Source organism: Malurus melanocephalus, unplaced genomic scaffold, assembly GCF_030028575.1.
Source record: "Malurus melanocephalus ecotype Western Australia unplaced genomic scaffold, MMel_1.1 scaffold_44, whole genome shotgun sequence".
Taxonomy (NCBI): Eukaryota; Metazoa; Chordata; class Aves; order Passeriformes; family Maluridae; genus Malurus; species Malurus melanocephalus.
The window spans coordinates 788,317-804,666 of NW_026623276.1; positions in this window are offsets into that span (position 1 = coordinate 788,317).

The window sequence follows — 16,350 nt, forward strand, 5'->3', positions numbered from 1 at the left end:
GCTTTAGGGAAAGTACAAGAATGCTCTACTGCAATTGATCCCCTGGCATTCTGCCCCAGAATGGAGATAAACAAGGACATACAGGCTAGAGGAAAAATGTGCTTTTGGTACCTAACATGGTTTGGTTTTAAAGTCACAGTTATTGCAGACTCTTGGAAGGGCAGTCTTTGCACACATGGGGCTACTGTGAGAAGGGAGTGTGAGAAGGGCTGGAACATCACTGGGAATCAGTCATTTCTCCCACAGGTGTTTACAGCTCTTCTGTGAGGATGGCAGAAACAAGAATATCACGATAATCCTTGTCTATGGRAAAACCAACTTTTGTTCTGAGACCYTCATCTACAGCCACCACTCATAGATGCCATTGTGTTACACATTTCAGCTGGGCTCCTATTCCCATAATTTCTACTAACAAGAAAATGAGTCTCTTCTCAGAATCRCATTTAATACACCATTTCTATTTTTCACATTCAACCCACATGGTGCTATGCCTGAATAAAAGCAGATTGGCTTCCTTTTTTTATTCAGACACTCTGGCTAACCCTTATACACATAAAAGAACTGCATCAAAGTTACCACCCACTGAACGTACACATTTTTTTTCATGAATTGGGTCCAATCCCTTTTAAAAGAAGCTGTTAAAGGGATTGGGTGGCTTCTTCGCCTTTTACGCAGATTCTTCCCACTTCACAGATTCAGCAGCAGCTATTGTTGGGAGCTAAAGAAGCCATTTTCCTACCAATTCAAGTGAAATATTAGTCSTGCTCCATAATAAGCTTAGTGAGTATTTACTGGATACTGAGGTAGTAAAGAACCACTAGAGATCTTGAGTGGAATATAAATAGATTACCTTTTACAGGGTCTCAATGAGAGGAAGCTGAGAAATATGTCAGCTGTTTAATTATTAACATTCAGTATAAATCAATAGCCAAATAGGCTTTGATGGTGATCTTCAAAAGGGTTTTAATCATTACTTCCCTCACATACAGAAAGTAAGTCTGAGCACTGGGGGTTTAGCCTGTATTTCTCTTAACTATACTGGAAGGCTACCACTGTGATGTTGCACCCACTTTAACAGCAATAATTAAGTTAGCACCARTCTTTTAAACATATTGGCATTTGGGACTATTGCTACCACATGGCGTACCTGGGTAATTCCTGAAGAGCAGATGACAGACTAATGAACAAAATTCACTTAAATCCCACTGAAATTAATTAAGTTGTGTGATAGGACTGTAGATTTGGGGCCCATGTGATGCACGAGCTTGGCACAGAGTGAAGTCAAATAAGTTTATGATTCTGCTTTAGTGTGGTGCTCCCCTGCCACCTGCCAGGATACTGATGAGCACATGGGGTCCTGGGGATAACCATGGAGCCAAATTCCTTCACCACTTTCCATGGAGCCCACTTTCAACTTTCACACTTCATTTTGCATTTTATTTGATATTACAGAAAGATATGATATGTAAACACCTGAGGAGTATATTCCCTAGTCTGTATAAGAAAGTTGTTCTAAGTAAGGTTGTAGGACATGTGGGGTGCAAAACAGGGTGGGGCAGGGGGAGAACATTTTAATCCAAGAGCAGGAATGGAAATAATAATTTTAGAGTAGAAAGTACAGAGTAAGAGTTTGTTAACTTTCTGGGTCTTCAAGCCATGCTGGAAAGTTTTTGAGAGCCACAGCTTCCTGATGGATTCCCTATTGCTATCCAAAATAGGATCTTCCGCTATTCCTGCAGTAAGTCCCCACTCCTTCATTCCATATTTCTGCTTTTTCAACTAAATTCATGTCCTCCCACCTTCCGGCTGCTCTAACTCTGTATTGCTGCCCTGCTTTTCATCCCTCATGTACAAACTGTACTCGTACCAGGTTGCAAATGCTCCAGAACTGCTTCTGCCTCTAAGCACTTCCCTTACAACATGTACAAGTCCTGGCACACTCCTTCACCTCAGCATCCCTGATCTGCAAGATACTGGAAGCTTGGAAGATTAACTTAGGGCTGCAGCTCTGTGCAGACTGAGCTCCGGCACTGTGCTCCTCCCTTTCTCATGTTACCCTAAAAAGTGTGCCTACAGTTTAGTCTGCCATGAGAGTTCTGCTTTGTATGTGGAGTCTTCGGGGGAAAAAGTGAGGCAGGGAACATCTGGGGAGAGTAGGATCTGTTGTCTGTGAGCTGCATTTCCTAGTCCAAATCCAGCTGGTGATGGGATTTCCTTTCAGTCTCACCCGGTGCCTTGGAGGTGGCCTCACTGCCGAAGTCATTAGGACATCTGGGTTGTCCCATGGTCATGTCAAAATATTTATCACCTACTATGTTTTCTGATTTTTATTTTTTACAATAATGAAACCTAAACTGAACCAGTTTATTTAACTCTTTTTACAGTCAATTACACTACCTTTGCAATTTTGWCAGATACTATTTAAGCTAGAGCTCATGTTGTTATTTTTCAATCCATCTGTTTCAGGACTTAGAAAGCATTTTCATGGATCMGTTTGAAAATCTGGTTTGCAAAAACCTTATTTTGGAGTTCATGTGCCTAATACCACATATGAAATTTGCTCGGCAAATTTGCTGCACTTCAGTTATTTTCTGGTCTGGTTCTGATACTGGTCATAGGAAAAGGGGCTTTCTCTTTTCATAAGCAAACATCTAGCAGCCACACTAMAAATGTCAGAGTGCATTATTTTCTTCCTTCCTTTACCATCCTGTTCACATCCTTTTTATTGCTATTGCTATTGCAGTGCCTCCTTCAGTAAAACAGAGAAGTAGATTCTTCCACTGCTCATGCCAAATGATTGCATGGTGTGGGGTTAACAGTTCACACTTGCTGCTGCTTTACTGCCTTTTGCCAAGTTAATATGAGCTTGTTCAGACTCTCTTCAGTCCCTGTAGCTTCAGAATCTGAGCTCTATKGCCTGCTTCCAAATATCAGCCTGCCCTTTGGATGAGCAAAGTACTTCTGCCGGGATGATAAGATTTCACACACTGAGCCATCCAGATCATCTTACCATAATCTCACAATAATAAATCTTGAAAAGAAACATTCTCTTCTAGAAGTCCTGCTAATGTACACTGTGTTCACTAAGGAAAATGGTTTAGACCTATGAATCATTTTATGAGTTGTATCATTTTTCCACAGGGGAAATTCAGAGAATTATTGGTATGGAATAACATGAAATGAAATCAAATTCCTTTGTTTTTCTTATCATTATCTTAAATTTCACTGTTCTTTTCTTCTAAAAGATACTTTTCAGTATTTCTGTTCTTCAAGTTACCCTTGGAAGAAATTTTTCCTTTCCATTTTGTGCCCTTTCCTTTTTCCTGTCAGGTATTCTTGCTAGAAATAATGTCATATTTTAGTGCAACTTATTTATGGGATATTACTATGGTGATAGTTATATAGCATTTTTTTTAATCCTGGGGTGGGTCATTAAAATGAAAAAGCTCAATAGCAAGTCATCTGGGAAGACATGTTRCTTGTAACCTTCCAAACTGATGAAATGAATTCACAGGTAGATCTGGTTTTGCRCTTCTTTTTCCTAAACCAGGACTTTGGAGAAAAGTGGTGTAGTCACTTGCTACACAGGCAGTTTTTCATTTTGTTTCATTTGATCAGGAAAGTTCATTTTGCTGAAAGGCTTAATAAATACTATCCAGTGGAATAATTAGCTGAATCAGTGAAAGATGGTGAAGTTGTGCGAGGGGATTGGTATAATAAATATATTACCCAAGAATATCCAAGCAGATCCTGAACTGGGTAATACAAATGACCAATATCAGTTCATGGAATAKTCAAAGTTGTTGTTTTTCAATAAGCGATTGATAATGGAACAGTAATTCAGAACTTTAAATTATGGTATTTAAATTGGCCATCATACTTTATGGAAAATAACCATTTTTATATCCTCAAATACTTAACGGTCTGTGACTCAGCCAATTGCTATCTGAATCATTTTGTTTCATTTTGTATTCCTGGAACTATAAAACTTAAGGAAAATCATGCAATTTAAAAAAAAAAGTAAGAAAAAATCTTAGAGGAAGTGTTTCTCTGTGGAATGTACACTTTGTGCCCTGTTACATAAACTTTTTTTTTTAAAGAAGGAAAGTTTCTGCTTTGAGGATGCCCTGTTTCTTTTGTTCAGCAGACCTGAAAAATTACTTTCATRCATTACATCTCCAGAGGTACTTGCCAGTATTCTGGATACCATATTGTTTAGAGAACATTTTTATTCTGGTTGAATTAGTAATTATTTACCAGATTCTTTTCTTCCTCTCTTTGTCCATTCCAATTCTTTTTCTTGAGTCTATATGAAAAAGGTGTCCCTTTCCTTGGCTATCACCAGCATTGCACTGGCATTATTAAATTTCTGTCAGYTTTTGTAACTGGAGTTCTGGCACACTGCTATGGCTGTTAAAATAGGATTGATTAATATGCTTTTCATTTTCACATGCTTGTGAACCTCCTAGTATAGCCTTGTACTTGTCCTTTTTATAGCTGATACAAAACTAKTTATAATTGATTAACCCAATAGCGGTATCTAAATATGAAAAATTAAAATAAAATTGGGTATTTTATTTAACTTGAGCTAAGAGCTAAGAATTTGGTCGAAGCTGGTTGCTTAAGGTGTCTCTATAGGCATTGGTGAGAAAAGGACAGTCCCAGAGTATGTTTCTTCCCACTTAAGATACTTTRACAATTTAGAGGACACAGAGATTGYTGTTTCTCTCCATTTTCTACTAGTGCCAGCCTCCAAGGTTTGTGATACCAATACAAGCTGTATTTCCACATTTCTTTCAGGTGTGCAAGATTGAATTGCAGAACATGTACATGGGCTTCCCTGTCTGACCTAGAGTGGCATGTTGCTGCTTCTGGAGAGGAAGTAACCCAGATACATTTAAAATAATTGATTAACAGATGCAGTTTCAAAAGGATCTTGATAAAGATATTGTCCAGTAAGTCTRCTTTTGTAAATAGTATCCACCTGGAGCCTGTTCCCACCCTTTTGTTAAATGTCATTCTCTGTAGTAAGAGTTGTAACACTGGCTGCAGTTTTTACTGTTTTTTCCGAAATGCCTAGTCCGTGGGGTTTTTCTTGGTTGGTTTTTTTTTTGTTTTTTTTTTTTAGTACTGTGAACTATTAATAGCAGCTGTTGGAGGTAGGAGAGCAGGGCTATGAGTGCTGGCAGGTGGTCAAAGATGGCTTTCATTCCATGCTGTGGAAAGAAGTGATTTCTGTCCCCCTGGTTGTAACAGAATTGTCTCTCTCTGCTACCAAATGGAATCCTCATGGCCCCACTTGCACATGGTCGGCACACGCTCCCTTTAGGCAGGTGCTTTGTCCTCTGGAAATTGTCAGCTCTTGGGATGTTTAAGACTAACCCTGCATGCAGAACCATTKGAGAGACTGGTACCTAAATTTAAACTTCCCGGCTGTGAATATCCAAGGCTGTGTTTAGAAAACCCCTATCACTTCTTTCCAAAAGCTACACAAAGGCAAGTCTGGATTCCTGAGCAAGGAACTGATATTTGCTATGCTATAAGGAAGCTGCTGTCTTACTGTTGCTAGTCAGATGCACTGCAGGATAAGCAGTTTGAGAATGTTCAGTCTTTTACCATAGCCAGAACTATAATAAAAATTATCATTCCTTGCATGTTTTCTCTCACAGTAATTTAGTTTTCTGTGAACTAGCGTGATTTAGTTTTGTTTCCTATTGTAAAAAATACTTGTAAAACATGCTCTGGCTTTCTCATGTTTGTGGAAATCATTTGTCCAGTAGCTAAACGTAATTTTTTTGCAAAGAACACGCTAATTGTCTCATTTTGACTTCTTTAATTGTATTTCTTCTAAGAATCATATTTGAATAATTTGCATCAATTATGTTTTTATATTCCCTCAATATTAGACATGTCTACTATTACCAATGAACAGTAGCTCTGTAAATAAACATTTTTATAGTATGCCCATTTAAATGCTAAGTTTAATGTCAATTTTATTATTTTCTTTAAGATGCAGTAGATAGTACCATATTTCTTAGCATTCTTGACCAAAGCATTTGAACCTATTTTTATTTATACTTAATGAACATATCTCTTTTGATGCTTAGGCATGAAGGCATGCTGTGTTTTTCTTTGATCAGAATACATGGGCTTCYTTGACATAATTGGTAATGCACTAAWACCTASTGACTTKCTGAATAAATGGATTTTGGCAATGCTTYATTAACTTAATCCCTTAAAGAAATAGGTACAAATATATATATGACCACAAAAATTATGCACATTCACACAGACATAATCATCTACAACTGGATGCTTATGCTTAAATAACTTGCAATAATTATTTAAAAATAGAAGAAAAAATGTGTTCAAAACTAGGAGAAAGCACATCTAAGGTGACTTTAGGAACAGAGAGAGAGATTTTTAAATGCTGGGAATATATATGTCATATGTCTTTTGCTAAATTAAAAAAAAAATGGAAACAAACACCACTAATCCATGATGTCAGAATGGATTGATAACCAGATCTGAGATAAATATCTTTCACTTCTGAAGTATTTGCTGCTAGTTTACAAACTAGTTTTAGCAGTGACTGGTCCTCTGTGTATTAGCCACTAGAGGGGGAATGARACACATCTTTTGTCATGAACCTTTGCAGATAGTTGGTTGCAGAAGTCTTGAGATTCTACGAAATCTTCATTTTTATCCTCTGTAGAGTATGGTCTTACGGCTGGTCATGTGAAATCTTCTCTTTTTGTGTACTCAGGGTGTAATCCTCATTCCAAATTCACAGAAWCACAGAACAAGCTAAGCAGAAAAGGACCTTTGGCCAACTTCAAAGACAGCTGGTATCCAGTCTTTAGTAGGCTGCTCAGGCCTTTGTGCTGGCGGGTTTTAAGGGTTTTCCAAGAATGGATATTCTACAGCCTTTGTGGGCAAACCCAATCCAGAATTTGGCCACCAATATCCAAGGTTAACATTTTTTCCCTGAAATTTAATTGGAATATCCTCTGCCACAACTTGTATCTTTTGCCTTGCAGCCTTACATGGAGTATTGCTGAGGAGATCCTGTCTCTGGCTCCTCTACCCCTTTCCCCTGATTAGTTGAAAACAATTATAATATCCATCCACCGTAGCCTTCTCCTCCTGATACTGAGGAAAACAGTTCATTCAGAGTCTCCTGCTGTGTCATCTACTCCAGACCCCTGGTCATTGTGGCAGCTCTCTGCTAGGTTTGMCTCAGTATGTCAATGTCTTTCTGGGAAGCACAGAAACACAGTAGTTCTCACAGAGGGGTTTTACAAGTGCCAAAGAGCAAGGAAGAAGCACTTTCCTGAACCTGCAGGCTATGTTTGTTCCTGTAGCCCATTAAGCAAATTTTCATGTATTTCTCCTATTCAATATCTCTATTGCTTTCTTCTACCTTCTGTTTGATCCTTATTCTTCTCCAAATCTTTGAGCCAACCCTGGCTTCCATTCTTGGCTTTTTTCGTGTTCTGTTCTCCATCTTACCTGCTCTCTGCCTGTGTCCATATTCCCCTCCCCACTGTCCTACTGCTGTCTTCTCAATATCAAATGAAGAACATTCATCATTTTATGTAATGTTTCACATGCAGTCATGATGGTAGATGTTGTAAGGAGTAAAAGACCTCTCAAACCAAGTCTTTTAAAGTTCTATGTGGCATCCTACCACTTCTTTTCTTTAAAATAAATGTTTCCATTAACTGATCTTGGTGGTAGTTTTAAGCACACTGCTGTGTAAAATGGAGAATGAGTAAAACTGCACAGATTGGATTTCACCCTATTTTGCATGAAATTGCTTACCAGTTCTCCAGCTCTTGTTTCTTTGTTCTCAATGAGATGAACAGGACTCTGACAGAGGAGTGGGATTTATTCTTTTAAGTCATACATAGAGTAGATTTATATGGATTTATAGTAGATTTATGTATGGTTTATATGAAATAGATCAAAAGGATTGCTGAAGTGAATGAAATGTTTCTAAGGTGTTGAGATGCCCTGTWGGTGTTATCACAGTATTTATTTTCTTCTCTACTGAACTCCACCCATTTTCATGGCCACAGATGAAGTGGCATTTTCCATACTGTCCACACTGTGCAGCCAAGCAGAACTTGTATTTCTAGGAAGAATGAGATCTGCTTAGGGCATCTGCTTTAAGCTWATGCAAGACTTCTCTGAATACGATTTATAAAGGCATGTGAAAATGCTGTTATTTGAACATAATCTCTAAATACACAAAAATTGGTTATACTACAAATTTTCTTTTAGCAAGAGAGAGAATTCCATTAGAGAATTTCAGTAATTCTGCCACAGTTATAAGGATCTCAGATGAATCTTTTAATGTACCTCTCACTTGATAAATTGCAGCATCAAGTCCTGAGCTAGGCCCTCTTTCAGTAGGAATGCTAAGTAAATTTAGCCTTAAGGTCTCAAGAAGAGAGAAGGTGAGGAAGACAGGCAACTGCAATTATCTGTTTGAGTGGTTTAAAAATCCTTTCCAAAAATGAAAATAAAATTTGTGATTGCAGTGATGCAACACAGAAGTGAGTTGTATCAAATAGCATTTGTTCCTAGTCCCTGTAATGAGGAGTCTGTGTGAGCCTATGGCATGACCAGTGTGGAATGGAAGTTCATGGAAATTTACTCCAAATGGCAATATGGGAGAGAAGTGAGGAAAAAAAAAAAAAAATTTCAGAAAAAAAAAAAAAAAAAAAAAAAAAAAGAGTTGCTAGGCAGCTTGACAGGCTGAGCCAGGAATTCCCTTTTTCCTATACCTGATAGGATTCACAGTTAAGTCATTTGTCTTTTCTTCTTATTTGTGGAACAGGATTGTTCATGCATTTGTGAGGGTTCAARAGTACGTATTGACACTCAGACACTAAAACCAAGACTTTCTTTCAGTGGCTACAAGAGCTGTATTAATGCTGCACTCTGCAGCCCAGTGTCTGCGACACTTACAAAATAAAAAGTAGCTATAGGAATGGAATTACGTAGCATCTTTGTTCAAGTACATGAAACTTGACACTATGGAGGATAAGAAAGAAAGTAAGTTCTGCAAGTAACTCTAAGTAAATGTACTTTTCAGTGAAGACAGCTGCGAGACCAAATTTATGTGATGACATAAATATGCTGCAAAATTATTGGAGGACTGCCATGTTGCTAGCATGTATCATTTGTAATCACTTCTATTTCTACAGACATTCCTATGTCAGATGAGAGCAAGCTGAGCAGTGTGGTTGACACAGCCAGGGGATGGGATAACATCCAGAGAGGTGGCCCAGGGGAACCTCAGGAGGTTCAGCCAGGCCAAGTGCAAACCCCAGTGCAATTGCATTGGTGCAATCCCCAGTTTCAGTGCGGGCTGGGGGATGAGGAGATTGAGAGCAGCCCTTAATCGTTCCCTTGCTGAGAACAATTTGGGGGTGCTGGGGGTGTAATGGACAAGGCAACGAGCTCTTGGAGCCCAGAAAGCCAGTTGTGTCCTGGGCTGCMTCAGAAGCATCAAAGGATGTGATTCTGCCTCTACTCCACTCTTGAGAGACCCCACCTGGAGTACTGGTCTATGTCCAGGTCTGGGATCCCCAACATAAGAAGGRTGTGAACTTGTTGGAATAAGTCCAGACAAGGGACACAGAGAGGGGCAGAGGTCTGGAGCACCTCTCCTGTGAGAAGAGGCTGAGAGAGCTGGGACTGATCAGCCTGGAGAAGAAAAGGCTTTGGGAAGACCTTATGACAGCCTTTCACTACCTAAAAGCAGACTAAAAGAAATATGAAGGCTACTACTTTTTGGTGGGGCCTATGGTAACAGGACACGGGATAATGATTCTAACCTACAAGAGGGTAGGTTTAGACTAGATATCAGAAAATAGATTTTTACAGTGACGGTGGTGTAACACTAAAACAAGGTGCCCAGAGAGGTGGTAGATGTTCCATCTCTGGAAATATTCGAGGTCAGGTTGGGTGGGGCTCTGAGCAAYCTGATCTAGCTTGAGGTGCTCACTGCAGAGGGGTTGGACCAGGTGACCTATAGAGAGCTGTTCCAACCCAAACTGTTCCATCATTCTGTGTGATTGTTGTTACTATGAAAAGCGTGAAGTTAAGTCACATCACCYATGTGAGCAGTCTGAGCTCTTCAGCTGTGGCTACGTTTACTTCTCAATATGTGCCACATCAATTTGTACTGTGCAACCCACAAACTCACCAAAAGTATGAGTCTGAGCTGTTAAGATCTTTTTATTTTACATAAATAGATTTCTCTTGAAAAACTGCTAGTTTCTTTKCCTCTTGTAAGATAAAAGAGTATAAATATGATTTGTTATTTAAAAAAAAAAAMCCYAAATGTGCAMAYARTAATGTCTTTTCTCATAAAAGTCTCAAGGTTATAGTTTAGGGAAGCATTGAGACATCCCTATTCAAAAAGAAAGAAAGTGGTTAAGGACATCCTGTAAAAGAATCTCTTATCTTCAGAGTGTTGCTTCTGCATCTTACAAGAATGATGGCTCAATGCTTCTTTTCAAAATGTAGTTGTCATTCCTTTTTGTAGAGGGGAAAATTGKAGCAGAGAGATGAAAAGTAATTTGCACAGTCATGTAAAATAGGACCTTYACAAAAATAGTCTATTAACCCAAATTGTTTCAATACCATTATTGTAGTTTAACAACTAMGTACATTTCCTCTTTTAAAAGGCATTAAACATGCATAGTTTTGGTTTTTTGATAAATCTTTGAAAATTTTATTTGTGATAGAATCCTAAATTTCTGCATTGTTTTTTTCTGGGATAGAGTTAAATATCTTTTTAGAAAGGAAGTTACTCTTTTTTTTTTCTTATTGACACGTGTTCTGTGTTCTTTTTTTGTTCTTTTAGTAACTATGCTCAGTAATATTTCAGAGACAGGCATGGAGTGATACTGGGCATTGCAAAGCTGCACTTAGCTGCACTTAAAGCAAGGCTGCACTTATCTGCACTTCAAGCTGCCTGAGGCTCATACAGTGATTAAGAGAGAAAGTGAGGTTCAGGTTTATGATGTTATACTTAAAACTTACTCTGAAAATAAACCCAGAGAGATCTTAAACTAGCAAGGTGTCCTAGGTGGCAGTCCTAGGTATTCTAAAGATACTTCATTTTATCTTACATCTGCTGTTTGCATAGAACRTCTGAATTAAAAATACTACTCCCTTGASCATATGTTGATTACAGTGGAACAATTTTAACACTGMAAAAAMCCCACCCTTTGTCACATACAGCTCTCAAGTGTTTTAGGTMAAAAACTCCAATTGTTATAAATCAAGACAGAGTTGTAAAAATGTCTCATAGATCCCYTGAATTTTGTCTGGTGGATGTTTTTCATGTGTTAGTCAAAGTACGGTATGCAGCTATTTTGATCATAGATTTCACTAGTTCCTCTATCACTACAAGAGTGATATCATCAGGACAGAAGCTGCTTGTCAGAGTGGTATTTCTGTTACAAAGCTGTCCAGATTTATGCTGTTTACTGCTGTAAGTGACAAAAATATTAAAGACTTGTAGTGAATACAGCATTAAGCTTCAATAAGAAAATCGTAATGATTTTGGAGAACCTTGTTTCTGGCAACCTGAGGTTGTGTTTCCTGTCTGTCATGCCAAGTCTTTTGTTCGGTAGTGGTCTAATGCCCAAGCAAAAAGTGAGCAAAAGCCATTCATACTGAGGATCAGGTACTGAAACATTGCACATTTAAGGTGGCTGAATGTCTTGAAGGTGAGAATCTATAATTCTTAGTAGAAATGTTCTTTCCTTTCCTAATATGGGAAGGCATTCCAACTTGGACCCAGCATCCTGCTAGGTAAGACCAAGAATCCATCTTTCCTCCTGCCCCTTTTGCCACATCCTTCTTTCCACAGAAAGAAACCCTCTTAGAGGGTACCAGGACAGATGGGAGCCACCACTCCTGGTGGTACTAAATGTAAGTAGAACCCCAAAATAAAGCAAATTTTAGGTTTGGTCATGCTAGAACTTCGCTTCTTAACTTCCCCTCTAAGTCACTCCCCAAAAAMCATGTGACTAAGACTGATGCCTTGGTTGGCACCAGTTCCATTKTGTTACCGTACTAAACCTTCATATGCATGTTGGGGCTGTTTATTCTGCTTGTTATTCCATCTGGAGAGTTTCCTGAAATAGCCTTGGTAAAGAAATTAAAATCTGGAATGGCTTTTTGCAATGTGAAAAGTAATGGCTATTAAAAGCTGACTGACAGGGTGCTTTCCTGCCTGTTTGTCAAATGGGAATAGAAATTAAATTTAGCAGAGGTCATGAGTATKGCTGCACTAAGGAGCTCTCAATCAGTAGTAAAGTAGGTAGGAACTGTCATCCCCATTTGCAACAGAAGCTGCAATTTGATGATACAAATTTGCCTTCAGCCTGCTCTCCTTGAACCAGTCTAGTCCTGGTYGGGTTCATGTGCCTTTGCACAGATAATAACACCATTGCATTTAAACACTTCCAGAGTTCTGCTCAGRCTTCCACGTTTTAATATAAAATATCATCTTCCCCACTTCAAATTGAACTGAGTTTCGTTACATATTTAAGGTTTAGCTCAGTGTTGCTAAAATGCTGGTCTTTCTAATGGCGAAAGATGTTTACTGAATCATTCAAAATTCTGATAAGGTAAAGCCTGCAGTTTTCCCATTTGCTGGATCTTCTGTAAAAAAGTCACAGATATATCTGTAAGGATGGCATTCAGATCTTCCTTCCACATCATGAGCATTCAGCTCATCATAATTTGTCCTGATAGCTGATGTTCCTAAATGAGAAAAGCTTTCTTTTACTTATTTAATGTTCAGAAAAAAATTCTATACRTGAGAAATGTATTTACTGAGCAAGCGTATCAACTTGAAATAATGCACTGAAGAACTTGCGAATACATTTATGATAATTTGGAGAAGGTAAAATAGGCAATTTGTCTCCCAGATACTGCTAAGTGAAATGGAATTAGATCCTTTAGGCTACATCTCCATGGTGAYTGTAAATATAAAGTTGGCCATGATTTTAAAAAGAAATTAAACTTGTGGGTTGCTTCACTCACAAATGTTTTATGAAGAGATTCCAGGCTAGATTATCAACATTTTAGTGGGGATGTTTTCTTTATTCTAGAAATTTTTGTTGTTCATTTCTATAGTATGACATCCTGATGCAAAACTCCAGCATTTGGAATTAAATTGTTCTTATTTTAGCATCCTAATTTCTCTCTCCAGAAGCACTTTCAAGTACTTACACTCTGTGCTAACATTCAGCAGCAGCTTGCACTGTTTGTTCTGGGGCAATGTGAAATTAAAAAGCAGCTTTGCAAGCAGCTACCCCAGCAGATTAAAGGCAAATGATCCCATTTTCTGATGGAGTTTGGGTCATGTTGAAAAAGTGAACTCTTAGTACCTGCTGTAAAAGCATTTAATTTGATTTTAAAGGTAGCAAACAGAAGTAGTGCCTTTTCTTCTTTCTCCAGGTGGGCTCAGTTCCTGTTTCTGAACAGTGCTAAAAAGAGTGACCYGAAGCCCAAAGTGATTCAGTAAAGCAGAAAAGTTTCATTACTGGCCTGAGCTTCTAAGGCAGCTCTGTGCTGGCACTTGATCAGTSGACTGTAGTGATTCAATCATTCCACACAGCTAATTTAGTGTGTTTCTTTATTCATGTCACAGGAGATTAAGTGAAAGTCCTGACCASTGCTTGCCTGCATAGTCAGACTGAACTAATCTGTATTCCTGCATGCAGAGAATGAGGTCCTGGYGTGTGATCAACCTTGTTAGCAACCRCAGGGAAAATTCCCAATGTAATCTGAAAGTCAGGAATTTCATGGAAAGAGGGAGATCATAAGAAACACTGCTTCTTGTTAAATGAGAGGAAGATCGTCCAATAAAAAACTTTTTTTTTCAATAAGCTTTGTATTAAATAGAAACACTTATCATCATTGTTTATTTTTACAGGACAAGATGTATGGCAGGGACACAATTCTTTTCAGTGAAGCAGCTGAGTCACTCAGTTTTAAAGATGAATTTGGTTAGGAGAAGAAAGAAATTAAGAAGGAAKCTAGGTAAAAGCAAGCAATTAAATATAAAGTACCTGATATTACAGGTTTTGGTATGGTAGTACAGCTGCCAAATGACTTTACTAAACAGTCTCATGTTATTACTATTGATAGTTCAGGGGGAAAAAATACTCCTGTATTGCTTTCTCACACTTCTGTAAATTCTTTAGAACTGTTGGAAACATCTGTACTGCAACTGATGTATTGCAGAGAGCAATCTTGCAGAGTTCTAGGGCGGGATTTGTGGTGACAGGCCAGGTGAACTCCTTTGCCGTGCACCGGTGTGTCACTACTGTGRTACTCAGTGGTCTTTAACTGAGGATGGAGTGGCACTCTGTGCAAATGTGATCATAAATATTTCAAGACCCACTAAAAAACCCAGCAGAAAGCAGAACTATTCTAAAAGTGAGAATGTTGATGTAAGTCCTTTATACATCTTCAGCAAGTCTTTGCATCTTCCCTCTTTTGCACTCTAATTTCCAACCTCAGTGCTGAGTTTAGTGCTTATTGTCCTTAATATCATTTTGCCTTTCCTACCCTTATTTCCACTTTCAGTCCCATGTTTTATGTGATGTGTTTTGTCCTTTACATATCTTTTTTTTCCTATGCTTTGGAAACTTAGTCACAGAATCCGTAGACTCTTCCCTATGATCACTCCCAAATATTTYATAAAACATCATAATAAATTGTGCCGCATTTTCTCTTTTCTCACTGAAAGAAGTACAAGAAAAGCTAAGTAAGCAAAAACAACACCAATACTGACCTAAGGTTCTCTGAGGAGCCTTTTTGACCTGATTGTGCTGATGTCCTTTCTTACACTTTTGATGTCTTTCTCTCACTTATTAAGTATTTTGTGTTCAAAATCTAACTTCATCATCATGAATTTATAGTGGTATGTTCTTCAAACTAAAAACTCTTCTTTTAATTCTTGGCACATTTGAAGGTAATTTGTTTGAATGATAGTTGCAGTCATATTTTTATGACTGGAAATTTCTTATATTTGAATCACTACTGTTGTAGGTTTTATTGTCTAGAGCAACMAAAATAGAACAAATTTCCCTTGATAAGGTGTTCTGTATTAAAAACTGTGTCAYTGATCTCAGGAACAAAGGTTATTGTTCCTAATAAAGGAGCTTGCATATAGTCTGGGAAGTATTTCATTAAACACACACCAAAAAGCTATTCATATTCTTTTGTCTTCCTTGACAGGCAAATTTTATCTCACAGCCAGTGCAGTGCTCTTCTTGAGCCTCTTCTATTATGTGACTTCACCGCAATATTTGTCACTTTTGAGAATTAAGGGAATTTTGCTCATTTGTTTTATCTAGGCTCTAGCCTGTAATAGACTGAAGGGTAATGAGAGAAAMAAACTCTGTCCTGAGTGTACTGAATGACATCATCTTATATAGAGAAGGGAAAAAATATAAACCAATACATTTTCTGTGGTCATTTAGCCATTTCACCTGTGATTCAAGCCTAAAAAGAGCAGTTTCAGTAATTTATTGATGAAATAGTTTAACAGAACATTTTAATGTATGTGTGCTGTAACAGCTTTGGATGGTAAATGGATTTTTCAAGACTACATTTATCAAATGCAGAAACATGGACAGATGTGGACTACACCAAAACCTTTAAAGCTGGAAACACTATCAGAATAGACTGATTAGAAAATACACTATCTCAGACTGCTAGTAACCATTCATAGGTGAATAAAATTCTCTGAGATGAAGTCACAAGATTAATATTATATTACTTGGTTTTTCAAATGGTGAAGATGATTTCATATTATTTATGGAGCAGCTGGCTCCTGAATTATTGGGTATAAACATTAACAAAATACTCTATTCATACTGAAAAATCCACATCCTGTCATAGTAACGATTTGGATAATAAGACTGCCATCCAAAATTTCAGATGAATGGATAGAAAACAATTATTTTGAAGTTGCTGAGCTGCACAGCAAGATAGAATCCTGCTGAGGCAAACAAATGGTGAAGATCCTCTACAGAAAATTCACATGGAATTCTCTTCTTCAACCACAAATTCAAACAGTCAACAAAATGCTGTTTTATAGAGCAGTGAAAGGGACTTAGAATAAGCAGATTGAACCTACGTTTCCCCATCCTCCAGAAAGCGTGTCACTATTCCAAATGAAAGTGTTGGGGTTTTTAATTTAATTTCTTCCTTGAGAGGTCTATGCCACGTAAAAACTATGAGGAAAATATTCATGTGCACCAGTGTCTAGTAGGCTTTCCCATCCAGCTTGGAAAGTGGAAT